This window comes from Cyprinus carpio, chromosome B25 (assembly GCF_018340385.1).
Source record: "Cyprinus carpio isolate SPL01 chromosome B25, ASM1834038v1, whole genome shotgun sequence".
Lineage (NCBI taxonomy): Eukaryota > Metazoa > Chordata > Actinopteri > Cypriniformes > Cyprinidae > Cyprinus > Cyprinus carpio.
This window is the reverse complement of record NC_056621.1, coordinates 190,706-218,541: the sequence shown is the minus strand read 5'-3', so window position 1 is coordinate 218,541 and position 27,836 is coordinate 190,706. Positions and strand designations below refer to the sequence as shown.

General features: G+C 37.9%; 1 pseudogene; it reads right to left on the bottom strand.

Moving 5' to 3' along the window:
• Positions 1-4,122: 4,122 nt before the first annotated feature.
• LOC122134550 overlaps positions 4,123-27,836 on the bottom strand; it is a 33,802-nt pseudogene continuing 10,088 nt past the window's right edge.

The window sequence follows — 27,836 nt, the reverse complement described above, 5'->3', positions numbered from 1 at the left end:
AGTAGTTCCTTGTCCACATCGCCAGAACCCAAAAAAACAAAATGCTGATCAGGTCCATTTTATGGATGAAATTTATTACTATTTTGTGTCCATTTGCAAATAAATAAAATGTTAACTAATAATTATTTACATTGGGGGGGGGGTGGATGCCTAGAGCTACCAAACTGACTTCATTGGTAGAAAAAGTGGCAATCGTACTTGGTGTGGCAACATAATGTAATTATTATAGACGCCTGCTGTTTATAATAACAGTTTATAATAAACGCCTGTAAATTACACTTCCAGTCAGTTTAAACTTCAATAATAGCGTAACCCTAAAAAAAATAAGGCTAGAAAGATTTCTAATGTTAGTTAAATCCAAAATAAATGTGTGTGTATGTATAAGTATGTGAATAAACTAAGCATTTTTCTTTGTTAAACAACCACACAAAAAGGCACGAGGGTAAACCTCAACTGTCTGCTCTCACAGCAACCATGAAACAAATATTCAGTTCTGTGGATTAGTCCTCTCTATAAACAATGTCCCTCTACTGCTACATTTTGACACATAGTGTAATTTTCCACCAGTTTCCCTTCTCAAACAAGTTAAAACCTAAAGTGCTTGTGAGCCCAGAGAATCTCATCCTGGGTAAGAAAAAAAAATCAGGTCAAGTGTATCAACAAACACCACAAACAAAACATTCAGCATTCTGAATTCCTCTACACCAAAATATAACAGAGATTATTTTTTTTTTGGGAAGCGTTAGTTTTGGTGTTGGTCTTAAAGTGGCCACATTTAAATTTCTGTCATATTTTCCACTCAAGCAACAGAACGTTGTGTAATTGGTAACGGGGGGGGGGGGGGGGGGGGGGCCATCTAATGGTGGTCGACTCAAATTAATGGGCAGATGGTATTCAAGCTCTGCTCGTTATTAGTTTGCTTTTGAAGAGATCCTGGACGCCCAACAGATCCCCAAAACAGCTCACTAATTTTAATATTCTAACAAAGTTTAGTCCAAGCGAGGAGAGCAGCATGGCCTTTCGTTACAGTACCTTGCAATAAGTGGAAAAAACACAAAAACTCTTATCTTTGCTATAACCTTTTTGCCTTTCTCTATCCTGAGCCACATGTTTCATATTAGAGCCTAGTTCACCCAAAATCGGTCCATATCAGTGAGTTAGTAGTTTGTGAAGATGCCTCTACTTTGCTTTACTCTTTAAAAACATGTACAGTCTTCACTACTATCAGATTATTGAGATAAAACTGCTGGACTGCTTAGATGTTTTGAACAGAGAATGATCCATCGTTGTCACCTAAGGGGACACATATCTTGGATTATGTTTGATATTGTAAATCGTCATTTGAAGAAATTGAGATTTGGCACAAATCCTCTTTGGATTAGCAATTTAGAGTATAGAGTTATTCTTTCTTCACTTCATCTGCTGGTATGTGTCGTCATGGGGAGACTTGTCTAGCCTCATTTGTAAACCGTAGCTCACAAGACAGCTACTCTGAACTTTTTTTGAGTCTGTTCTTCAGAGGTTGTTTGCTCTAAGGCCTTGTGACCTTATGTTTAAAGTATGTTTTCTACCCAAGGCAACTGTGTGTCATATGTTGGTAGTCTGCTAAAATTGATGATAAAGGATGTGAAACATTAATCAGATGATGTATTAACCAATTCACAGAGGGCATTTTTTGTGCTTCGAATTCAAATTACAGGCAGGATAAAATCTTGGTCTCTAAGTTATGGTAAAGAATATGAGAAAACTCCATTTGCAATGCAGCTTTAGCCTACTTGAACATTATATTATTATTTCATAGCAGCTAGCTAGTGAACATTCAGTTTTCTGCCAAAGCCTTGTAGATGCAATCAAAAATGTACAATAGATTCAGGACCGAAGCTTATAATAAAGTCCTTTGACAGCACTAGGATTTTGTTGAATTTTTAAGGATTAGAATACAAACTATAAATGGCAGCGGATGGAAGGCTGTGGGTGGAGTATCTCATCTAAACCTAAAAGATTAGAAAGAATGTTTGGGTTTAAGGAATGAATGGAAAGCTCTCAAATAGAAAACCAATTCAAAATTCTATTTTTGCAGGGCTGGGAAAAGATTCATCCTGCATGAGACCACTGTGCTGCTGCTGGCCAAGGACCATTATATTCAAGGTCCTGCTGTTTCTCATGGGTCTGCTGCTACCAATCCCGAGTTACCTCTGTGTCATGTGTAGGGATTAAAGTGACCTAGATGAGAAGAAGATGGTCAGATTAACTATAAATTGCAGTTTTTGCTTTAAATGTTGTAGACCTTAGGACAGGGGTTTTCAATCATAACATTAAACAACATGTCTAATTAATATCCTGAGAGTGCACATTAACTTTAAAAAAAAAATTGTTAAATTGTTTTTTTTTTTTTTTTTGTCCCTAGAAAAAGCATCAGTTTGAAAAGCCTCTGTTTTAGGGGTTTTTTACTTCAACAAACATACAAATTCATATATTTCATTTTAGTGTAAAGGCAAATCATACCTGTAGATTAGTGCCCCATTGCGCTTTCCCTTCTAGAAGTGCATCTAGTACTGCACGGCTTGGGTTCACCACTGGCCTGGGTCATTCCACTGACGACATAGTATGCTGGCTCGCACTCCGCTTGAAGAATTCTTGATCACATTTTTAGCACTTCAGTGGTTTGGAATGTAAGCTAGATCGACATAGATGGGTGGTATCCAGGTGGAGTCCCCAGCGCTGGGATTTCAGTTGGAGCCTAAAAGAATATACCATTGGTCTATTTGCATGTGTGATTTAATGAAGAACCATTGCTGTACAGTTGAGATATTTGTCTGGCTTTTACTGATATTTCTTCCATGTTATGGTTGATTGCCAATAAAGGGACAAACATTAAAATTCTGTATTAGTTAGTCTAAATTAATTAAAAAAACACTACTTAAAAAGCACTAAAAACAAAAAATAAGTTATTTTAAATGCGACAAGTGAATTAAGGTATTACAACATGTATAATGTACGCAGTATGAAAAATGGATGTTAATTTTTAGCAAAGATTAGCTTTTTTAAAGCATTAAAATAGTAATCAAAAATATACAAATAGATTCAGGATCGAGCTTATAATAAAGTCCTTTGACAAGCACTAGGATTTTGTTGAATTTTTTAAGGATGAGAATACAAACTATAAATGCCGCGGATGGAAGGCTGTGGGTGGAGTATCTCATCTAAACCCAAAGATTAGAAATGAATTAGGAAGTTATGTTATGGTTGACTGCCATTGAATGGACAACATTAAAATTCTGTACTAGTTTGTCTAAATTAGAATTAAAAACACATTAATAAAAAAGCACTAAAAACATTTATTTTAAATGCTACAAGTGAATTAAGGTATCACAACATTATAATGTACAGTATGAAAAATGGATGTTAATTTTTTAGCAATGATTACTTTTAAAAGCATTAAATAGTAATCAAAAAATGATTCAAAAATGACAATAGAGAGTCAGGACCCGAAGCTTATAAAACTTTTGAAAAGTTTAATTTAGTGGAGTATTACATGACAGTGGAGATAAACTAAATGTAAATATCCACCTTTTTCTTCAACGTGGAAGTAAGCCTATAGGCAAGACTTTTTTGTGGTTCATTAGCCGCTATAAGGAAAATAACGAGAAGAATAACAACATGCAGTACAAACCAGTTTGTTCATAATTGAGATACTACAATTAAAATAATAGGGTAAGACCACACCAATTTTCAATATCAAGACGAGAGGCAAAATTAACTGTTTTGTAGAGTTAAAAATAGCTGGACACGGATGAAACCGGAAGCCAGACCCAAAAAAATTACAAATGACCACGCCCAATTTTTACGAGAGGAAAAAGGTGGATAGGTAAATTAACGTTTTTTTTTTTTTTTTTTTTTTTTTTTTTAATTTTTTTTTTTGTTTTTTTTTTTATGTTTTTATCTTTTTTTTTTGTTTTTCTGATTTTTTTTTTTAATATCTTTGCATATTATTTTTCTGTTTTTTTTTTTTTTTTTTTTTTGACTGATAAATTAAAATTCAAATCTAAACATTAATCGATAACTGATATGGTACTAATGTGTCATGCATGTTTGTACCTGCATTACTCTTAACGCCATTGACTAGTCCTCTTCCTGGGTTGTAGAGTCTCCCCTGGATCCCTGTGTCTCAGACATTTTGGACAAACGACAAAAGTCTTGTCCGAATCTTTTCTTTTAAGATCATGAGGTGAGGAGTCTTTGGATGTCTTCTTCACAGGGGTAGTAGATCTCCTGCTTTTTGTATCTCCTTTACGGTGCCGGCGATGCAGACTTTCCTAGGGTCTTCCTCAAACCTCTATTTGTTTTTAGGTCTTTCTTTACTGGCCGTTCAGTGTGGGTCCCTGACCAGTTAAGAAGGGCCTCTGGGTCCACCATGCACACATCAGGGTGTGGAAGGGTGAGGAAGAGGGTCTTTCTCTGGAATGGGCGGGGGATCGTGGACTTCTCGGGGAGGAGGAATGATGACCTCCTCCGCTACCACCAGCTGCAGACATTTTGTCCACAGTGTAGATGTTCTGCATCTTCATCAGAATCAAGGTTCCCTTCTGCTGTAATTGAAGGACATTCCTCAGTCCCTGGAGGAACATCTGAGTCAGACTGAGATGGTAGTGAATCACTCAGAGATGTAGGAGGAGTTCCTCCTCCCCTGCTAGCATAATGCCATGCCCAGTTGACGTACCACTCAGTATGCTGTGCGATCCCTCCTTACCATCTTCATGGTGACTGTGGGGATGACGATGCTGCCTGCTTGTGAGATCTCCTTTTGACAGAATGCTGCTCACGCTCATCACCATCATCATCCCTTGAATGATCGCTTTTAGCATCTTCCTCTCCGTCCTCACTCCATAGTTCCTGAGGGCTTGGATTAATGAAGGATGGAGAGATATCTCCTTTGCGGTGTTTGAAGAGAGAAGGTGAATGTGAGGACATGTCCTCCATACCAAGATCAGAGGGTCGAGTGAATTCCCTCATCTGACTTCTCGGAGGACCTCAGGATAACAAGCCTGTGCTCCTGATAGTGGAGTTGTTGTACGTTCTTTTGAATATATTTCCTTCCTCCTCTTCATCCCCCTTTTTCCTCCTTTATACCCTCATAAACATCTTCTCCATAGCCAGGTGGAGCCTTTAGACATACAACATTTTCATGCTGCATTGTGGACGCAAAGGCACTATGCTGGCTGGACTCAACTGTATCTGTTTTTTTTTTGCTTGTCTTCTCGCTGGCTGGACTCATCTGTTTGCTCTTTCTTCTCTACCATTTTTTCTTTAGATTCCTTTTCTACAATTGTTTCAATTTGTTCCACATCTTTCTTTACTTTTAACTGCTCCGTTTTCCCTTCACAATCGCTCTGCTGCTCTGACTTTTTGCCATCATCTAGGCTCTCTCCTATCTTTCTGACTTCACTTCGATCATCTTTTCAGATTGTATCTGTTCTTCCCCATTGCTTTATGTTTTACTCTTCTTTCTCATCTGCCTCCCACGTCCTCTTCTAATTCTATTTTGCTCACTTTTGCTTCTTTCAATTTCAACCCCCTCCTGTACTTTTTCAGGCATAGTCTTTAATTGCCTCAGACTTCTCTGCCCCTTCTTGCGTCATACTTTGTTCACTTTGTGTAATGGTACTGAGAGGCCCAACATGTTTGTAACTGGCACCTTCTGGAGAACTTTTCATTTTCTGTTGTTCCATCTGTGGTTTGCAGATCAAATGAAGGTAATATTGTGGTTGAGGGTTTTACATCAGCATTCCATCTGCTGGTAAAGATGCTGTGCTTAATTTTCAGAGTAGCTGAAGATCTTCACATTCAATTCTACATGGCAAGGTTCCTTCCTCAAAAAAACTGCTTTTGTTATCCTCAGGCTCATCATCAGAGGATTTTTCCTGTACCTGGTTTGTCTGTAGAGTCAGCCTTCTCCACACGGTGCAATGTCAAACTTAAGAGATGTCGCAGATACCACCTCCGTTGGGTGAGTTGCATGCTCAGAAGTTGCTGATTTCTGGTGATTTTTGAGGAATGTGGATCTGCTACATGTTTAGGAAGAGAGACATGATCCGTGTCAGATTAATGCTTGACCAGATCCTCCCTCGGACTTTTCCTCTGCTGATGATGTTTGATCCTTGAAGAAACGATTTGGCTTCCTACAAGGGACTGAGAGGAGAAAACCTGGCAAGACTAGAGATATTGATTCAGCTGTAGTTGTAGCAGGTGTCATTCGGTCTGTGAACTTCCATCGTATTCATCTTTTTTAAACATGGTAAATCCATAATGGGCGACTCTTCCTCTTTTAGCGATGAGTACTCATATGATATACTGTCTCATCTGATCGTAGTTGGACACATAGGAACATTTTTAATCAACGTTTCTAGGCCTTCTCCAAGGTGTGTTGACCAGTTGAATATGAGGGCAGATGTTTGAGGAAGAGTAACTAAAGGATGATGAAGATGATGAGTAAGTTGCATCAGACATGGCTTGATTGAGAAAACAGCTTGGGGATTCAGTCCATTCCTGCTTTTTATCAGACGTTTTATATGGTTCCTGTTTGTCATCGATGGGTTGGGTTATGTCATATTGGACTAAACAAAGTTACCTTTTTCTTGGACTGTTCATACATCACCTTGCTAATTACATGCCATGGCTCTGCCGGTGCTGATAAAGCTCTGGTAAGGACTTTCTCTTTGGCCGAATCACCAGATCTATCTGTCTGTAGATCTGCAGATGCTCCCAGGTGCGCACGGAACCAGTAGGATTCGTCTTGTTTGTGATCAAGTGGTTTAGATTATAGTCATGCGTATCAAATACTACTTTGGAACCTTTTCAAGACATCTCTTCTGGCCAACCTTTTCAATATTCCCCGTCACTTGCATCTTCCTCTTCTCCCCTCCTCATACTCATAGTCATCCTCTTCTTCTGCATAATATTTTTTGGGTTCTTGACCAAGCATTTCCTTGTCTCTGCACTCAAAATTAATGACTTGCTGGCAAAGAGACTCTGTTTTTCAAGTTGCACGCACGTGCAAGAACGTTGTCTTCAACTTTCAGGGGGGGGGGGGGACTGCCCTGAAGAACCAGGAGCGGTGGGGTTGGGATCTTCAGGTGATAACCTGGCAGGAAGCATGTCCTTTTCAGGTGGTGAGTATCGACCAGAAGAAAATGGGTCACTTTGGCATTTCAGCTGAATTCCAGTTTGTTTTTATCTTTTGTTAACTTCACTTGAGACGGGACTCTCTCCATTTTGTTGTCATCAGAAGCAGGGATGTCTGAAGAAGTTGTTAGACCTCTGAAGACTTTTATCTTGTGATGATGCAAGAAGACCTTTTTGGAGGGGAAGCTTCAGTCACATTGGGTTTTGGTCTTGTCCAGGTCCTCTGAATGAGGTGTTGCCAATGTTGCGTCTGTTTTATTGGTCTTTGCTCTTGTGTACCAGTTTTTTTTGAAAGGCTGGAAGCAGATGTACATGGCTCTTTATATGGCAATTTAATATCATCTTTTTCCTGAAGAGGAGAGTGTGTGTCCTCTTTCTCACTTCTCCTTCTCCTCTCGTCTCCAATTTCTCAGATTTGTCTTGCAAATCACTAGAGGCAAACAAGCTTGAAAACCTGCTGCGAAGTGGCTTTGCTGTCATATGTAGAACTAGTGTCAACAAAACAGATCTGGTCTCTCTTCTCTAACCAGATCTTCTTCTTGGTATCGCTCCTTATTGTCTTGCTCTGAGTAGGCACTGTGGCTGCTGTGAATACTTGGTGAGGCCTGGTAATCAACCTTGCGGAAAGACACTGGCTCTTCATCACTTTGTTTCTCTACTGACCAACAAGCAGCTCCAAGCAAAGTGGCCTGACTTGTTGTTTTTTTGTTGTCATCTAAATCTCTATCCCAGACTAGGGTCCTGGTACCTCTTCCTCTCACCCCCCCCCTTACTCTCCCAGTGGTCTTCCTTGAAACAGGCTTTTCATATGGCTCATATTTAGAGGCTTCATAGATTTCTTTTTTCCACTTCATAAGTCATCTTGGTCATCAGATTTAATTTTCTACACTATCAGACTTTCCAGCACATTTTCATCAGCACTGCCAGTCTTTTGAAAATCAGAAATGTGACTCTAACCCTGGAGAGGCAATCTCTCGTTCTCCTTCCCTTTCCCTCTCAGCCTCCTTCTCCGGTTGAACTGCTTCCTTTGAAAGAGAGCAATGTTCATGTTGGTCATCCTCAACACTTGCCTGACTGTCAGAGCTGGGCAGTGTGAAACTTGTTGGCTTGCTCTCAGTTAGAGTCTCGGAGACAGCTTTAGTACTTGTATCTGTAGTAGGTGGTGTAAGTGATGTGGTATCCACCTTACACTCCTTCTCTAGTTCAGGTGATGTTCCACTGGAATCTCTAGTCAACTCTAAATGGGCCACAATTTTCCTCTTTTTTCATACTTGTCTCAGAACTGCTTGCCTTTGGTTCTTCATACTTCCAAGGTTCCACTGATAATGGTCTTGAACCAGCCCCTCCCATACAAACAGCATCTCCTTCATCCTCCTCAGTACTTTTCATCTTCATCTGAAAATTTGGTTGGAAATGTAGTTTCAAAGGTTGACTTGGTGTCTTTTGTTTTTGTCCATAGTTGAGGAGGCTTCTTCAATGAATTTTTCTTTATAATCTAAATTTAATTTGAATCCAATGCCTGACGACTGGGAACGTATCTGTTTCGTGTAATGATGTGTCTTGTTTGATATCTCCTTAGGTTCATCTTTCAATTCCACTTTTTCTTTACAACTCAGATCTGAGGTCTCAAACATTTGTTCTGAAGATTCTACCAAAGATTTTGGTTTGGCTCCCAAGTCCATTTTGCTGTCTAATTCATCTGACACCAATTTTGATGCATCTTCTTTCATTAATTTCTCCTCTGGCTCTTTGGTTACTTTTGAATCAGTTGTTTTATCTTCTGCAATGGGAAGATCTGTTTTCTTTCAGTGTGTCTAAAGTATCGTGTTCTGATTTTGAATCCAGAGTTTTTTGATTCTGTTGGAATCTGTTCTGGCTTTTTCTTCCACAGATATTGCCTTATGTTCTTGTTTTTGTATCAGATGGCACATCTGTCGCCACGCTGGTTGAAGTTCTTCAGTTTCAATCTCTTCAGTGTGTTTTTTCTTCATACTGTTGGTCATTTTTTTAGCAGCGGCACTCTCGGATACTAATTGATCTGTAGATATATGAAGTTGAGTATCCTCCACACACTTATCTTTAGATTCATACGGTTTTGGGGAAATGTCTTCAAACTCGACTGGTTGTTCAGATTTGACAAATATGCCCTTTGCTTATTTCATCCTCTTTAGCTTCTTGCACATCTTCTTGTTCTGGTGTTATTGTCTGGGGTCCACTCTTAACTTCAGAATCAAAATCAGATTTAGAGATAGTATGCATATCTCTTTTTTCATAAGTCTGACATTCTGTAGACTCTTCATCTAGTTTGCTAGTTAGTTTCACAAACTCTTTGTTTTTCTGGTCCTGATCATCTTTAGAGGACAAATCTAATTTCTCAGATTCAGACAGCAAAACTTGACCTTGGCTCAATTCTGGTTGGTCGTCTTTCGGTTCTTGGTCTAATATTGGTAAGAAATCCATTTTGTCTGAAATTGAAATTTGTGTTATGGATTTAGTGTCCTCTACAGTTTTCATATCTTGACTAGTTTCATCTGTGTCCTGTGAAATGACGGAATGTGGGTTATTTTATGCTCTTCTTTGTATGATACATCTGCTTTTTCTAAATGTTGTGTGGTTTGAGTTTCTTCCAATAGCTTCTCCTTTAAGTCTTCATCTTGTTTACTAGTAATTTCAGTCTCACTTAGAGCTGCCTCTAATGTGTGAGGTTTCATCTCTTGTGCTGACATCCCTTTAGATTCTTGATCATCTTTAGCAGACATATCCTTCTCTATAATGGACCCTTCTACATGCATCTCTGTAGATGGAACATCTGGTTTTGAGAGGGAAATCTGCTCTGGCGTCACAGATTTTACTTTCTCTACATTTGTATCCCTAGAGTCTTCGTCTTCTTTGGCAGCTGAAATAATTTTCTCAGATGTCAGTCCAGTCTCTCACTTTTACTTCCTACCTTTTCTTCATCTTTCAGTGTAACATCTGTTTTTTCACTTAACTGTTGTATTTGAGATTTGAGTTCATTTGTGTCTTCCTTTAAATTGGGCTTATACAGGACCAGATGAATCAATTTCCTCCAAAGCCACCTGTTCAGGTGTAATATATCAGTTGATTCAGAGGTCTTTTCCGGTTTAGTTGTCACATCTGTCTCTACAGTGTCGAGTCTCTGTGTCTCCATATATGCTTTGGCTACTTCATGAGATGTTGATGTTTCTGCTTTTATATCTGGGCTTTCTATGGACTGACAAGATATATCAGTCAGATCTTTCTCTTTGGATTCCTTGTCCAATTTATAAGATATTTTGTCTTTCTCTGACTGAATTTCTTCTTTCTTCTTTCTCCTGTTTTTCTATCTCAGAACTTTCCAGAATTGCTGGAAAACTCTTTTCTTGAAACTCTTGTTCATTTGCATTTTTCTTATCAAAATCCTCTTTAGAGGGCAATGCTGCTTTTTCTGGTTCTGATATTACATCACCTTTATCTGTAACCTCTGCATACTTTAATAATTGGGTCTTCCTTCTTATGTTTCCCTTCAGTATCATCTCGTCCTCCCACCCTCCTTTAGTTCTGTCTGCTCCTCTCTTTTCCTCTTTTAAATCACGGGTTTCTTCAACGTCATGATCATCGGATTATTTGATATCTTTATCCTCTAGAATTAAAGCCTGCCTTGCTGGTCTCTTTTAAGTCCTCTTCAACTTTGCCCTTCTTTTCAACACTTGGATCAGGGCATTACCTTTGTATCACTAATTATTTCTTTTGATGGTAGAACTGGTAGACTTTCTTTTTTATCTGATAAGTCATCAACAAGTGGGGATGGTGCAGAGATTGCTTCCTGGGTTCTCTCCTTTTCTTCCTCCTTTGCTTGAGGCATTTCTTTCTCATCTAAAATACCAGGTTTTTGTTTTACACTCTCCTTTTCAGATTCAATTTCAGTGGGGCTAGGTGGCACTCCTGGTTCTTGATGAATCTCTTTAAGAAGAACTTTATCCTTCCCTTCCACAGGTGACATTCTGAGGGGAGAGTGAGATGCACTAGGTGGTCCAGAATGTGTAGGAGAAGCCATTTTTACAGTGCTGTCATCAGGGCTTATGCATCGGTCTTTGACCCACATCTGGAAAAAAACACTAGCTTCTGCAACAGGAAGCTTAGAAACACTGTGTGATGGGGAGGAGAGTATTGTCTGTACTTCAAAAGATGAGTCCTCCCTAGAAGGTGATACTGGTGCCTTCTCCATCTCAGGTGGTGAGGGTTTTTCATCTGATGAAGTATCAGGAACTAAAGGCACAGGACTTTTGGGTTTGTCCATTTCTTTCTCCTTGTGCTCAGGTTTATCAGGTGAGGCATATGCTTCTTGTAACTTTCCAAGTGAAATGTCAACATTTGGTGTTTGATCCTCATATTCATCTTCCTCTTCATCACCGTAATGGACAGCCATCTCAATTCCCTCAGTTTTGCCTTCTACGGGAAGTGGTGGAGATTCCTCAGAGGGAGATGATTTGAAACACTTGTCTTCCTCTAAAGGAGGATGTTGGTGAGATTGTTCCAGCTGAATGTAGGTAGTCTTTTCCTTGGGTGGCCTCAGTCTGGGTAACCGGTTGAATGGTATCCAAGACAAGGGAACTTTTTCCAGTGTCTTCAGTCTGAGGTGCTGTGACGGATGCCACTGAATGATCCTCTGCAACGGAAGTGGGTAAAGAAGACAGTTTGTCATACTCTGTTATAGACGTTGCTGAAGAAACATGTTCTTCTTCAGCTAGTGGGTGCTGCAAATATGGGCTGGTGTATGATGGAAATAGGTGGCTCCTGTGCACCAATCAATACTTTGCCTGTTCCATTGCCCATTGCAGCAGCTTGCATTTCTCTCATTCCATGCATTGCATCAAAGGAGCCTGGTTGGTCTGGGGACCGAGACATCATAGCTACCAACCTCATATTGAAGGTGTGGTATCCTGTCCTCGCTGCTTCTTCATGGATCTCTTCATCTGAGATGGTCTGTTCAGTCTCAGAGTAAACAGGAATAGTTTCATCCTGAATGTATGATAAGTTTTCTGCTTGCTGCAGCTCATTGGGCTGTAGAGGTAATGCCAAGCTGTAACACCTCCAACATTTGACAAGTATGCATCCTCTTCTTCCTTCATCCTTTCTCAGCAGAGAAATCCCTTTATTCTTCATCTGCAATGGCATCCAAATCCTCTGCCTCCTCTAGCTCAGCTTTTTCAATCACATCACTCTCTTCTTCAAACTGCTCCTCTTCAGCTTCAGCCTTTCTTTCCTCCACCTGTTTTTGCTTTTCCATTTCCTCAACTTCATGTTTTCTGTCCACGCCCTCTAAATCTTTGGTTTCCTTTGTTGCCCCCTTCATCCTCTTCATCTCCTATTCCCATGTCTTCCTCCTCCTCCTCCTCTGTCTTCTTCTTAACAGGCTGTATCTCAACCTCCTCCTCATCTTCATCTTCAATTGCAGCACCCTCATCCTCAAATTTCTCTAATTCTAATGCTTGGGTGTCATCCTGTTGTTCTTTCACTTCTGCTGATGGCACTTCTTGGATTTCTGCTGATGGTGCTGCTTCTTTCTCTGTAGTTTTTTGTTCCACAATATCGGTTTCTGTAACATGATCTTGTTCTCGCTCCTCTGCAAATTTTGAACTTTCATTGTCTCTTTCAGCTGGTAATTCAGAGACCGTAAGGGCACTTTTAGGAGCTTCAGATTGATCTGTTGTTTCAGTGGGTCTCATTTCATCAAAGTCTTTTGTTAAATCTTCTGGAGTAGATGGAGCAGATATTACTTCTCCTGTCCCTTTTTCCGGTTTCTCAGGCTCTGGTTGGGCCACAATCTCTGCACTCTCTACCTTGGCAGTTGTAGGTTTGCTCTTTATTGTTTTGGGTTTCCCTTGGGTTTTGGCCTTGTGGAGGGTCTTTCTGACCTCTGGGGTAAAAGGTTTCAGGTCAGGTTTAGTTATTTTTCTCAGTTCAGGTTTTGAAGTGTCCTTGGTTTTAAACTTTTTCTCATCTTTTTTCACAGAATCATCTTTTTTAATTTCACGTTTTTCTTTTTTAACTTCCCTCTTTTCTTTGTCTTTCTTTTCATCCATTTTAGACACCCTTTCCTTGGGGTGTTTTTTCAGTGATTTCTCCTTCAATAATTTTTTCTTCTCTGTTACATCTGCTTTTGGTTTCAGTGGCTTGGTGTGCTTCTTTTCTTCTTTTTTCTCAATCTTGTTCTCATTGACAGAGTCACTCTTTATGTCAACAATGGTTACATCCTCATGCTCATCGGTTTCTTTCTTAAAAGGCTTAGCTGGTGCTTGAGTCTTGGGAGATGATTTGAGACTTTCTTTGCTGTCAGTTCTTTGCTTTAGCTTTGTTTGTTTTACCGCTGAAGGTGAAACGCCAGAATTTATGTCTTTTTGGGTGGCTACCGGATACCGCAAGAAATCAAGGTGCTTCAACTTTTCAAGCCCTTCAAGGATTTTGTTCTGCGGTGCATTTCCTGGAAACAAAACTCGGATAATTTTTTCTGTAGGGTTGGCAGGGAGCCATACAACGAGAGCAGTAATAGATGTCAAATACGGTACAGATATTTCTCCCTCTTTTCCATTGGGAAGCACTATCCCTGTCTTGGCCTTGCTGTTACCTGCCCACTTCTGCATGAGGAACTGCATTTCCTTACTGTCCTTCACAGGGTTCAGGACAAACATGTCTAACCTGCCAACACCCATCTTGTGAAAAAAGAGTGATGGGCTCGATGGTATTACGAACCACTCGAAAAAGAGGCTCAGGCTTAATTCCTAGCTTGCTGAGGTATTTGCAATGTAAGAGAGCTTCCTCAATGCTTCTCTTGACTTTCAAATTTGATTCTGATGTGCGAAGCTTCTCAGGTACGTTGAAGAACACAACTCCGAGCTCGGGTGATATAAGGTTTTTCATCCAATCACTGTAGGTGGTTGAGTCTTGAGACTGTTCTTCCTCTTGTTCTGCAACCTTCCTTTGAAGGAGTCCATTGATCCCGGGAAGATTATCAGCGCCAATATGGGTAAGAAGGATAGAATCAATACGATCTAAATGTCTGACAAGCTTCCAGAAGCATGACTTTCTGTCAGAGCCACCGTCAATCAAAATGTTAAACCCATTGACGGCAAAAAGCGCAGAATCTCCTCGTCCACCAGGAAAGATGTAGCAGCAAGGCTTTGACAGCTTTAGGAATCCTCCAGAGGTTGGAGGCTCAAGAAGGTCAAATGGGGATGGTACATCCACAGTCTCAGATATGTATTCGGGTAAACTCAGTAACCCCCTCCATCTTAGGGAGTATGGGCTCTGGATTCAGCCTATAATTCAGCAACTCCTAATGCGTTTGCTGTTGCCCCAGAGAACTCCAGCCTGCCTCACCACGGCAAGACACAGTCAATGATGCCCGCTGTCCAGAGCTGGATTTAACCAGCAAATTACTGACCTACGTGAGAAAAAATAAGTACAAAATTAGTCACAATATACATATATATTTCATGTCAATGTGAATACAATTATATTATCTAAACTTACTCCAGGATCAGCAAACACACGTGAAAAGGTTTGATGACTGAACACTCCAGTTTGAAGAACCAGGTCACCTTGGTCAGAACTCTGCCCACTCAGTACTAGCAGCTTGTGCACAGCTGGGTCAGATACAAGACAATGGATCTAGGACATAATAAGAGACAGAGGGCATTTAAAACACATTAGTCTATTAGAGTCAGTCTGTTTGCAGCAAGGTTATACTTCGACAAGGTTATTCGGTCTAACATCAAATCTATTATTTATCTTCATTAGAAATATATAGCAGCTTGTCCAGAGATTTTCTTTAAATAACTTACCTCAGAGATAACAGTATCTTCTGATGGGTTCACTAATACAACCGTTTCAAGAACATCACTTTTGTGGTGCAGAGTCCTTTGACCTGGAAGAAATACATATTGTTTTTCTTGTTGATATTAAGTTACAAATATCTATTGTGACTAGACTCATTGAGCCTATTCATGATTTGAAAATCTAATCTAAAACAGATGCAGCATGGAGATACACACTAGTTAAAGCTCATCCTGTAAAGAAAGAAACTATCATACAGAAAGCCAAAGAAATGTGCGTCTGAGGCTTAAGCATTAGAAAGACTGTAAACATACTATTCTACTACAAATCCCTTAAGAGAAATTACTGTGTTTTCTATTGGCTTTTCAAAAATTGTTAAGCTACTAGTTATTAATAATTTGAAGTACTACATTCAAGCTACTCTTTTGTTTTAATAGTTTGCAAAACTACTAACTACAATAAAGCTACTTCAGAGGGCAAAATCTTTTTTAAATAAATAATTGTACAGTGATATAAAATTTAATGATTATAATTAAATCAGAGCTGTTCACACAAAAAAAAAAATTAAAGTTTGAATGAATGGATAAATAATTGGGTGATAACATCAAATTTCATAAATTTACAATAAATATAATGAATAAAATAAGAATATTCCCTAGTTACATAACTGAATCAAGAACATATTAAGAAACTAAATATTCTGCTATAGAGAAGTCTGAAATACCATGAAGGAACTTGAATTAGTGAATCTTTTTTTATTGTTTATTTACTGTCTAAACAAAATGATTCACCTGAATAAATAGGTGCATCCCAAATCGCATACTTATGCACTATTCTATGACGTTTTGTAGTACAAATAGTGTGAGTAGTGCGTTCAAACTGAAAATTCCAAAAAGAAAAAGTGCACTTTAAACACCCGGATGATGCACTTAAATAACTGGAAAAACAAAGTGTGGAATGTTGGACACTTCATGCACTCAACTGTCGCAGCTGTAATTACATAACAAAGGGGGAGGGGCTATCAGACTCCATTTATAAATGACAAAATAACCTTATATAATTCATACACTACATGGCTGAGTACATAGTGCATAAGTACATAGTGTATGAGTGCGTCATTTGGGACACAGCTAATCACTTTAAGATGAACCTATTCACTAAAATTAATCACACTTCAGGACGAACCATGAAAATGATTCCAGTTAAACAAATCAGGATTTTCCATGACTACATTTGAGAAAGAGCTCACTTAGCAATGAATTTGCATGTGCAATTCAATATGACATTCAAAATACAACATGACCATTGGAAGTAGCTTCACTAGAAAAGGTTTGCTACTTTGCTGGAAAAGTTTAGCTATGTTTAGTTAGTTGCTCCCCAAAATTGTACGTCAGAAAACTTATTCAGAAATAGGGCTCAATGCTAAATCATAACTCATTGAAATGTCCAAAACAGTACACAGTAAAATCTCTAGTGTAGAAATCCTGGTGTTAAGGACGTTTAGAGTAAAGAGTTAAAGTTGTGGTGTTGAATTTTAAAGGATTAACACTAGCTAGTGTAAACAGCACCCACTGGCCGGTGTAAAAACAGAGAGTCACCCTCATTAAATAAAAATATATACTTTGACGACAGACTTTCCTCAGAGCATTTCAGAATGCCCATAACAACATATAGATGCTATGAATGAGATTGGTCCTCTGCTAGTCAAGTTATCCCGTCTCATAGCGCAAAGTCACATGACTTTTTGATGCACATGGAGGAATATATTCTGTAAATGTGTTTCTTTCATTGTTTTTTTTGATTTTTTATTTTTAGTATAAAATTTTTGTGATACTGGAGTGTGGTTTAAGATTTTAAGAGTTGTGATTAAAATCTTATGCGCATCTTGGCGTTTCCATCCAGCGTTTTTAAGCCATATTCCAAAATTTGCATAAAAATAGGTGGATGGAAACGCAGCTATATTGCAACTGCATATTTTAAATTTATTGATTGTCATATTTATTTTTTTTAAACAATAATAATAAAAGAGTCTGATCTCTTTCTTAAAAAAAAATCAACTAAGTTTCTGATATGTTTGGACTGTCATTTATTTATGTGCTGTCCCATTTATGTGCCTTCATTTTGATAGGAGTCGTCCAACCTCAACGCAGAGAGAACTATATGCACTTGGAATTGTGACTGTGTCTAATTTTCTAGTAAGACTGACTTTCTTTTTACAAAATACATTTATAGTGAGTTAAATGCTTTTCCTTACAGGGATAGTTCACCCAAAAATTTTAATTAAAGGGATAGTTCACCCAAAAATTTTAATTAAAGGGTTAGTTCACCCAAAAATTTTAATTAGCCCATGATTTACTCAACTCCATGGAATCCTTGGTGTATATGACTTTTTTCTTTCAGACGAATCCAATCTGAGCTTTATTAAAAATTATCCTGGCACTTCCAAGCTTTATAATGGCAGTGGTTGGGTGTTTCTGTTCAACAGTCCAAAAGTGCCATAAAATGCATCCATTCATAATAAACAGTGCCTCACATGGCTACAGGGAAGGAATAAAGGCCTCCTGTATAGAATCAATGCGTATTTGTAAGAAAAATATCCATATTTAAAACATTATAAACACTTTCTTCTAGCTTGCGCTAACTGTTGTGTGTGCAAGTCGTTCCAGGCGGATGACGTAGGACTGTGGCGTAGCATTAGCTCCAGTAAGAATATGCTGCAAAGGAAAAACCAGTCTCCTCTTGGCTTACATCAAAATCTTCTACATTTCATATGAAATACATGAATGTGAAATAACCCGTTTTTTTGTGTGTGTGTGTGTATTTTTATTTATTTATTTTTTCAATTTTACAGGGGCAGTTTTGTGATGCTGCAAATAAGAGTGGATATCTTGCTTGGCTGAAAAATGCAGAGAAAAGTAAACGCATCTCGTCGTGCTGAAAAAAAGAATGACAACATGCATTCAGCGTTTATGGTAATGAATGGAATGCTGTTGTTTAACCTGATAAATGTCAGCATTATAAACCTTATGACATTAAGAGTACATATGGACCAAAAATAAGAATATGTTTGTCTTTGCACTGATTTGCTTTGACATTATGATGTTTAATTGTTGCAAGAACATGTTCTTTACATGTATTGAAAAAATTTAATGTGAAGACATTTTGGTGCAGGGAAAAAGATTAACAATGTTTCAATAAAATAAATAAATAAATGTAAAAGTGTATTGTTTTGTGGGTTTATTTTTTATATTTTCACCTAAACACTGGTGCAGTGTTGACCAGTTAATCCATGAATGTTAACTTTGAACACCAACTTTGGTGTTCTCATCATCCATTCTGGTGTTAATATTTTAAACTTTAAGAGTTTATTATTTAACACTGTCAGAGTGTTAATAATGTTAACTCTTTCAAAAGTGTTAATTTAACACTTTACCAGTGGTTACCCTATGTACTGTACTTAACCATATGAGCTTAATATTTTACAGTTTGTTAGTTGTTAACATAAGTATTGATTTGTTCATTTGAAAGTCAAACATAACAGTCGTATGATTGATTAATGTATTAATAGAGTGTTATAGGAGCAGGGTGTATTGAGGAATTAGTGGGATAATCAAAGAGCTGCTGAACGCAGCACGACTAGGGTTTGGACCAAGCTGGCCTAAGCCCAGCCTTGCTTCCATCAGCCAGATGGTATGAGAAAGAAGTACAGAAGTGAAAGTACAACATATGTGAAGACTGGTGAGACAGATTACACCAGGACACACTGAATGCAAATAATACGTGCTGCCACGGAAACTAGTAGCTCCGACCCTGCTGCTTTTTGCAAAGTAACAAAGTACAAAGAAACGAGGGAGGTATTAAAAGTCTCAGGCACTGCAGTTGCTCTGCCTTAGGCACAATGCCCAGAGCTACATGGGTCTATTGGCCTTGTAATGAATGCATTGTGTGCTCTTTGTTGTTGTCTGATGAAAAGGATAACAAATGTAGGTAATAAAAATTACACATTTTAAAAACTCTGTCAGAATTAGCTGGGAAAAAAACTGATAAAATATAATTAATCATTTCAAATAACAAATTAATTAAAAAAAGTTAACTAATTTATTTAAATTTATTATTATTATTTTTTTTTAATAATTACAGAAGACCCTTTAGCAAAAATAGATTTATTCAGTGCATTTTTTGCTTTTATTGGATTATTTAGTTCATTTTTTTTCATATTTTGTATTCAAACAGGAATGTTTGACAGGATGTACCAAAAAATAGTCAATTAGGCTTTAGTTACATCAGAACCATAAACCATGATTTGCTAAATTTGTCAACATTTGGAAGTACATTAGCTTATTGATGATCGCAAATGGACTTGAAAACCATAAAAAAAAAAAAAACTTCTTTGCCGTTTTAAATAAACAGATGGTTTTGCAGAGCGGTGTGTTCAGCCAGCTTCCAGTTTCCACTACTCCCTTTGGCAATTTTCCACAGTCACTAAAGAATGAGAAAGAATGTAGCTTTGTAACAGTAGTCCAAGGAATCCAGTGAATCCATTATAGAACAGGCAACTTCATAACTGCTGATTACTGATTAATGACTAAAATTTCATAGCACAAACATCTTAATCGCATTAGCTTCATAAAACACTGTCATTTTTAAGAAGGTCTCAGTGTAGAGATCCAGTCCTACCTCACCTGACCCGCTTGATATAAATATCTGCTCATGAACTCTAAAAATGAGAGCACTCTGTTAAAATAAGCTCAAACAGTGCTATGGTAGAAGACAGACCAAGCATTCGCGCTGCTCCAGATATTTTGCTCTAGATATGGTCACCCAAGAGATTGAGGCCCGTGGAAGTTTGGGAACAGAATCGCCTCATCCAAGCATCTAAAACAGTCACTCATGCCACCATCTTGTGCGCTTTTGGGAGCAGATAACCTTGTGAACGGCACGTCTTGCTGTGGCACACTGTATTAGCAACACTAAATCTGTTTGTCCCTGTGGAACAAGCCATTTAATTCCCATTTCATGTACAGCTGACACAGAGGTTGTGCAGTGGCCTTTCTTTTTATTAAAACTGCAAAATGAACTTTAATTAACCATAAAGCACCATGGGTGTTTGTTGTTACCTAACTACTGTAGCTAACTAGCTTTTCAGAACGGAGGGAATTAATGTTACTTTTGAGGGACTTATTGTAATCCCATAAATGTATCATCAATCCAGATTTAGTCCAGTCCTCTGGCTGATGGGAAACTTGAAAAATCCATTAAGTAATGCTCAGAAATTATTATAAATTACACTGCTAGGCACCATCAATTTCTGCCATGGTATGTGATTTAAGTGCTCTATACAGCCCTAAAACAAGACGAACACAAGCAGCCCAATATTTCTTCAGACTTTGACGCTCCCTGTTGCATCTAGACAAGAGGCGAATGCCCTAGTTTCTTCTGGTAATCCTAGTTCTGTGATTTGGCAATGCTGAATGATTCTGCTGTTAAGCATATGAAAGCCTCTTTTATCATGGACGTGTCACTGAATCTCAGACAGTCAGCCACCTGGGTAAAGGGTGTGGCAGCTGCACAGTGACCCAGCAGGAGTGCATGTTGCGCTTTTATGCCTCATTTGCATGGACCGTTTCAGATTTCATAAACAGCAAAAGTTTTTATCTTCATTATTTAAAATTTTTGCTCGATTTGCATTAGATATTTATGTATACAATATAAAAAGATTTCAGTGTCTGAAATGTGGAAAGAGCACATTAGGCAAGATTTGGGCTATAGGGTAAGCAAGTTTTAAAGCAAGAAAAAGGGTATGAGAAGATTGTTGGTGCTGTACCACTGCTTCCTTGGGGTCCAGAAAACTCCAACCTAAACCTGAGCCAACTATGAGATCATGCCACCACACAGCCAGTTCATTAGCATTTGAAGCCACATCTTTGTGGTCCTGAATAAGGGCTGGATGTTTCTCCAACACTGACGAGACTCCACAACACTGCGGCATTTCACAACAATGTCCTGCTACCGCAAAGATGCAATATGGCCACAAAAATTTGGCATTTTAATAGAGAGGCACAAAACAACAACAAAGAAACTCACTGCATCTTTTAATCCTGATAATTGTGCAAAGATATAATGTATACCCAGCACAATAGTGGGCAGGCAGTTCAAATAAAAGAAAATGTCATGAGTACATACCAAGTGATGGAAACGTGTTAATAACAGGTTTTAACAGCAATACAGATGAGTGCTTATGAAAGCATGTAGAAAAGAGTATCTGCGCTGAAATGTCAGTGTTTCCACAGTCCCTTAACCAGATGATTTACAGACAGCTTATGGGTTGTTTTGATCTAATCATACCATATGATAGTATGTAAACAGATCTAGAAGTATTCATGTTTTCATCTTACATATCAAAGTAAATAGTAGGTAATTTTTAATGTAAAAAAATGCACAGTGTGACCTGTTTCATGCATAATTCATTTAATATTAGAATAAGATATTCAAATGACTATCAACAAATAAAAATACTCAAGGCCTTTAGAAGTAACATGAGCACAGCCAGATAGCTGTATGCCATATTAAGCCTATCATAAATTTTTTAATTCTAAATATTATTCAGCCTTTTGAAGAGATCCTGTTAAAAAGAGTGGATGTTTTTTTTTTCTTTTGATAACTTAATATTGTGTACTAGTGACTGCAAATCAGTTGAACAAATGATAAAGTACTTAATATAATGGTTGCTACAGACATTGTCAATTGCGGCAACATGTCTCCCGTACCACTCATGGTCTCTATTTTAATATTAATGCAAACTAGCTAATTGTCGCCATCTTGGGACTTAAAACAGTTATTGCTACTGACTACATAAAACCGCAGAAATAAAATCCATAGACAACTGTTTAGAAAAACATGCAACCAATCAGTTTTAAATAATGACTTTCTGTTGCAATTTTTGTCTTTTTACTAGGTAGATTGGTGCAATCAACCAATAATAATAATAATAATAATAATAATTTTGACCCAAACCAGTAATTTCTTGATCATTTATTTGGTCAGAAGCATAAATCCAAAATAAGTCCTAATACCTGTGTTTATTTTATTTTATGCATAATTTTTTGTAACCATATTGAGTGGCAGTATCTCATCCAAATGCATTATTGATAAATTGAAGATGTATTACTGAGCTCAAACTTACATTTAACTCACAGATTACGCTAACATTCCACATTCCCAATATCCCGTTCCTGCTGCAGTAACATTTCACACAAAAAAACAGTACCAAACAAACAACATTTAATGCAGAACATCCCCTAAGGCAATCTGTATGATTAACATACAGTGAGGTAAAAGATCTTAAACCAGAACAAGCAACAATTTACACAGACCAATTTAGACCAAAGTGATTCAACAGCAGTGGAGGAATTCTCACTGCAGCACTACAAAGGAAAGAGAGGGTGATCCTCCCAAACTGAATTTGCAAGCTCCCAGGGATGAAGGCCGTTTGTGCACTCAGCCACATACCCACCAAACGGCCTTCAAAAAACTGAATAAAAGACTGAAATATGTCACCAAAGTGTGAGCTTGGAGCAAATGTGAGAGTATAGCATCATATCACCTCGCTATGACTGTGAGCTGTTCACACCAAGAGCTTGTGACATCAAATCTCATTTCAACATGTTTAACACCGCTCAAATTCTCCCTATATTGAAAGCTGCTTTAATACAAACTTAATCAGCAGCTGCCATGAGCCGTTATATAGAGTTCTACCGGTATACATTTAAATCGGTTAATGAGCTGACTCAGAGTAAACAAGTAAATTACAATTTAACGGTTTGTTTTGACCACAGCAAAGCAATCATTTTGGTCAAATGTTTGAGGACACAGACAGAAAAACCTGCATGCCTCTCTAAGAGATTCATTTGTATTTCCACAGACGGGCACCTGCCACTTAAGTTGTGTCCCTTTACATTGAGTAATCCACCAATGAGAGGTTGTTTGTCTCAAATGACCGTTCCTAAATCTGGAAGGATTATCCAATAATAGGGATGTAACAATTAACCGATTCAAATATGTGACGATTCAAATCGGTTGAGAAGCTAAACAAATTGCGAATCATTTAGGTGTAGGAGTTTATATGAATGTATGTTTGAGGGAAACTTACCATCTTTAGAAAAGTTTATACAGTACTTTTTCTTTTTGTCTTGCCTCTGTATAATGCATATTAAAGTTCATAAGTGCAGCGCTGCTTCGTTAACAGCAGAAACCAAGGAAATGCTTTAAGTGCCACCTGCTGGCAGAAAGTGAATCTGCGTCTCATTCAGCTCATCCGCTGTTTCCTGCAGATATTTTTATGTATGGATTCATAAAACTAAAGTCAAACCATTCTGTTTTTGCTTCAGAATTTCGAAATTATACGATCTAATTTAGATTAAAAGCTGCCCATGTTGCATGTATGCAGCATGTTTGTTTGGATCATGATTAAAATGCAGTGGGTGCCTCTAAATTTAAATGGTAAGAGCACAGACAAAGCCTTATTTTGTTTATATGAAGAGATTTATTTTATTTGTGTTAATTATTTATTTGATTTGGGGCTTGTTTTAAAATTTCAATTTAGTTTTGTTATTTACATTTACATTCTATTTAAATTTTGTCATTTAGCAGACGCTTTTATCCAAAGCGACTTACAAATGAGGGACAATAGAAGCAATCAAAAACTAACAAAAGAGCGATAAAGTGGCAAGTGCTATATTAATATATGATTATAGTTATATTTCAGTTTTACAAAGAAATGTACAGCATTTTGTCCAAGCAATAATAAAAGGACACATTTAATTCATAATTTGTCTTAAATATCATTTTGTTAAAAAAATAAACAACGTAAATCGAATCGTGAAATCGAATTGGTGAGTGGGTTGAGTGAATCGTTACATCCTTATCCAATAAGTCCAAAGTTGAGTTGCTAATATTTTCTATGTTGGACCATTCATTTATGTTGTCCATGGAAACTGCAGGACTAAAATGGCTGTTCCTTTCTCAGCATTTTCCAATGTCAAATGGAAGAAAGCATGAGTCACTTTGGTAAAGCCCAATCGCCCTTGTCTTTAATGTCTTCAATGGCCCATTTTTACTCTGTGGCAGATGGACGTACCCTTCAGTGTCCTAACATTGAGCCTCACACCAATGGTATCATTAAAGCTTAATAAACAATCTCTCTAAACCCTACAACAGAGCACACTGCCACAAAACTGGGGCAATTAAATAAGATTATGTCATTATCTCATATTATAATAAAGACACTCAAAGTGAAGCAGGTCCACTAAACATTCTGCACCTTTAGGCTACTACCAGTAACAATGGGACAATGAATCAGCAGCTAATGCTGTCAGTGGGTGTTTCTCTATGTAAAAATTCCACCCCGATAGATGCATCAGAAAAGAGAACTAAGGAGTGACTGAATCATTTCAGCACTGGGATGACAAACAAAATACTAAAAATAGTCCCAAATATTTCCTTAAAAGTTAACAACACCATCACCTCTTTATGATATCAATAAGAGTACTTAGAGATGATTTAGTTTAAGCAGGTATTATTTGTTTCATTGATGTTTTTTGTACTCAATGTATAAATTAAGAGTAAAACCATTGAACATTACGACTCAAACGTCAGCTGTGCTGAATAAAGCAAAAGGGTCATTTTGTGGGTTTAATTGGCCTCCACAATGATATTCAAACATGGAGCGAGTCATCCATTTAGTCATTATTTTTCGTGAATGGTCCTTAAGCGGCCAGATGCACAAACATATTGCAAACAGAAAGAGAGAGAAGGGGGAAAGAGAAAAGGAGTCACAGACAGCAATGCTGAGTCACGGAGCAGTAAACAAATCAGTGGCTGTCAAAACTTACTGACAAGCTAGACAGTATTTTGGGGCATCTTAATTGTTTGCTAAATGTTTATAAATATATCAAGGTTTTGTACAATTGTATATTGTTGAATTACTGTAAATAATAGCCTGAACTTAGTAGAATTACTGTTTAAAAAAATAATAAAAAAATGGTAGAGATGACTGTCGAAACTGATTTAAAAAATTTGACCTGAACTGCTTTCTCAGGCAGCATTATAAGTTTCGTGGAATGCTGTCGAGGAAGGCGTCTTACTAGATTTTGAGACAAAGCCAATAGTTAGCATTATTTTGGTTGTAATTTTATTGTAGAACGAATGAGTCTTTTGAGTCAGCTCTTTTTAGTCAATCAAAAACATACAGCAGGACCAGTGCAGTCTGATTGCCAAACGCATGTGTGAACAGTGTAGTCAGATACCAGAAGGAATGACTCGAGTCAGTTCTTTTTAGTAAATAATAATAAATAAAAAACAACAACAACAACAGTGCGACCAGTGCAGACTGATTCTCAAACGAATGAATCATTTGAGACTAAAGATAGGCTACGTTTTATTGGAATCTGGTATTTTTTGGAATGAACTGAAATGTTACCACATTTTTCTTTTTTAATATATATGTTATTGCGTTTAGTTCATCTAAAATATCTGTGAAACCTAAGTTCCAATAAAAATATCTTTCACAAGAATATTTTGGGGAAATCTAAAACGATCTGCAGCAATAATAGCCTAATTAAATCTCTTTTGTCCAAATTTTTCTTCTACAAAGGCACTAAAAGTATCGTTAATGAACCAAAATCGTTCGAGTAATTTCACCAACTCTAACGTGAACACTTCAGATCATACTTCACAACTTCTGAGCATAATATATTTCTCCAAAGACGTACATGTTTGGCATCTTAACACAGCCTCCCTAAAATAGCTCAGTGTAGAAGTGCGTCATGCAGCAAATATGACTTCTTGTGGTTTTTTAGCACAAGCACGAAATAATAAAATAACAAGACTACTTCAAATAGCTACAGTAAAACGCACAAATAATTTCACAGCCTGTTAAATAATAAATAAAAAAAAAAATAATAATTCAGCACAACATATAAAGTTAGCCTGTCCGCGCGAGCTCTCCGCCAACCTCCGTCCATCACCTAAATTAATCCAGTTAGTTTGGATAAAGCACAGTAAGGTGTTGATCGTACACTCTGTCCCCCAGACATACGTCGCAATTAAAGGTAGATTTAAACGACTGTCTGGACGTTTAATTACCTAATTCTTTCGTCGTCATGTATCGCGACCGAAACGCATCATAATGCGTATGTCTCGCGCCTCATAAGCCACGGGTACGCGATCAAAGTCATTAATAACGTCAAGAAGAAGACAAATATGCGGTCAAATAAGGATACGCACCCTTCGCGTCGTCAGACTCTCATAAAGCAAAGTGTCACTGACTCTTTGTCCGGACCACTGCGACACTGCGTAAAAGTCGCGCCAGAGACCGCGTCGCACGCTAGAACGCTGTCTCTGTAGTCTGCAAGACAGAAAGTGATACATACCGTGTGCTGAAGCGGGCCACTTTAACAGAGGCGTCGTGTGTCTCGCGACTGATGGGTGTTCGGGAGCGCAGTCGCTGCTGTATGTGTGTGTGGGAGGGGCCGGAGAGTGTGTGTGGGTTGGCAGATTTGGGTTCTCGAGCAGAGCGGGATGGTTGCAGCAGCTCTGGCTGCAGCCACTCGCCGATTAAACTACAGATGCAGCTACTGTCTTAAGAAAAGGGGTTAGGCTGGGAGGAGGGGGAGTTAGTGATACTTTCAATGCACCACAAGTAACCCTTTCATGTCTAATATTATATTACATTACATAGGCCTATGGCATGTTATATGCAATTTACCCCTATAGGCCCATTATATATAAAGAGAGTAATGCACTGATGCAGGTGTTGGTTTTAGTATATATTTAATGCAGCTGGTACCTATTCATTCCTACAGCAGTGATTTTTCTATTATACTATATGCTTTATTGCTAAGTTTAGCTGTGTCTTGTGTTTTGTATCTATTCATAAATATAACTGACATTCATGGATTCAGTCTCACTTATTTTTTGTTCTGTTTTATTGGTAGTTTGTGTTGCAGCTGCATTGCACCGACCTCCCTCAAGCTCTATATAAAGCCTGAAAGCACTATATAATGTTAATTTTATCAGTTGCGCATTACATCACAGTCATGTGATGTAAATATGCTGGCATCCATTAAGAGACAGCCCGCTCAATGTAAAATAAGGGGTTGCTCACACAGAAAGGTTCCCATTGTTTTCTATGTAAATACGCAAGAAGGACATATTTGACTGCTGCGCTAGCGTCTTCTAGTGCATGATGACACTGCATACTAAAATTGCAGCACTAAAGTTTAAAGATTTCATACAATGCGTTTTCAAGTTTTTCTTTATCTTTGGAGTGTTACAAGCTGTTTGTGCATATATAAGATCCATAAAGTTGCAAAGACTAAAGTCTCAAACCAAAGTCTCAAACTCAAAAAAGATATTCTCTATAAAAGTTAAGACTCGCCCACGCCTTCCTAAAACACACCACATTCAAACACGCCCCCATAAATCTAACTTCACTGTGTTGGATGATTTGCATAACACTGCCCAAATGTATACACAAACAAAGGCGGGATAACTTTTATTCTCACTGTAGCATTGTTTCCACCGCCGCCATGGAGACGCTGTATGTTTCCAAAAATGTTAAGGGGCGTAACATTTCCGTCACACACTTGAGGTATTCGTACATTATTGTTGCTCCTATTTGACCTTTGTGTTGCCATTTTTTCAGGGTCTCATGACACAGCGTTCTAAAAAAAACGTGACTTTTAAAATAATAATTTTAACTTTTGAAAAACTGAAATCGCATACTAGATTTGAATTTATTTTCTGACCTTATGGGATGGTAA